We start from the raw sequence: 1,527 nt of genomic DNA, 5'->3' as shown, positions 1-1,527 counted from the left end.
ACCCCCATTTACAGAGGGGAAAACTGAAGCTCCCAAAGGAAATCCCTGCCCAGAGTACAGAGCTCGCTCTTGCCTGCGTGTTCCAGGAGAGCGGCTCTGGCGGCTCTCCGGAGGAAGCCCTGGGCCTGGAGGGGAGGGAGTGCACACCCGTTTCCCTCCATACCAACTGCATTAGGAAAACCACCCAAACTGTGGGCTCAGAACCGAGCTGTAGGTTTGCATAGTAATTTGCGTCATTTGCATAGAGCGCGGAGGCTGCGGCGCTCCCAGGCCATTCCGAGCCGGAAAAGTTCCCGAAGGAGCCCCGCTCCCTCTCCCGGTTCAACTGTCCAGCCCCCTCTCCCTACCCCTCACGCGCACCCCACCCGCATCCTACCCCGCCCCCGCTTCCAACTCCTTGCGCTAAGTTCCCGCACCTCGCCCCACCCCCCGCTTTGACTCCGGTCCTGCCAGCCCCGACCTCCATCCCAAGGCCGAGGGCCCCCTCTGCTGTCGTCCGCGGGTAGGGCAGCCGCAGAGCTCATGGGGCAGAGAAGAAGGGCTCCCCCAACCGACCATCGCCCCACCCCTTCCAGTCCAGCAGGGGCCAGGGCGAGGCCTGTACATGGGTGGACTTTGCGAAGGGGTGAGCAAGGAGGGGGTAGGGCCCTTCTGGCCCCGGGGCGAAGGGTGGGGTTCTAGAGAGGTTCTCTCCTGGAAGCCAGGCCCCTTTCCCCACGCTGGGTTGGTTGGCCCTGGCAGCTGGTTCCCCCATCAGTCCGCAGATTCAGCTCTCTCGAGGTACACCCCACGTGAAACGCTTGACAGTTACAGCTGCTGTTAGAAGCTTATTCTAGGCCCAAGGCAAGGCAGCACCGTCCAACCCTAATACCAGTCTCCAACCCCACCCTGAATGCCCACCACCAAGGCTAAGACCTTTGACATTTTCTAACACCAGTCTCTGGAATCTGGCAAGAGATACAGAGAGGAGTCACCCAATCTGGATCTCCTGACTTCCTCAACAGAGACCTACACACAGGCGCGCCATGAAACTCACACGGATACTCTCACATGCTTGCAGGCACACTAGTGCACAGAGATCCCCCAGAACCACATAGACAGAGACTCGGAGGGAATATGGTGAAGGTATGTACTATCCTTCCCCATCTAGTCAAAGGAAAAAAAAATCTTAGTATTAACTGAAAAATTTAAAAATCACTGCAACTTGCTCATCTTTTCCTCTCTAGCAATCTCTTGATGTCTGATGTCTGTGACCCTCCAAAAGGCTCTGTCCATTTCTCTCTCCACCCCCAACCTCGGTCCTACTTTCTTTCCCACCTCCTCTTCCTCCTGGTTCAGAATACTTGCAAAATGCTTCCAGAAACCACCGTGGCAATAGCTGTGCCCTGGGGCGCAGTGATGGTTCAGGACCTCAGACCAGCAATGAGCAAGGCTGCACATTTGTGCACAAGACACTCACTGACACACCCACTCAACCCACATCTGACCAGGACCAGGGGCTCTCCTGACCAGCTAGCAGATGCAATC

Source organism: Pan paniscus, chromosome 1, assembly GCF_029289425.2.
Source record: "Pan paniscus chromosome 1, NHGRI_mPanPan1-v2.0_pri, whole genome shotgun sequence".
In the NCBI taxonomy this organism is placed as follows: Eukaryota; Metazoa; Chordata; class Mammalia; order Primates; family Hominidae; genus Pan; species Pan paniscus.
This window is presented reverse-complemented; position numbering follows the sequence as displayed.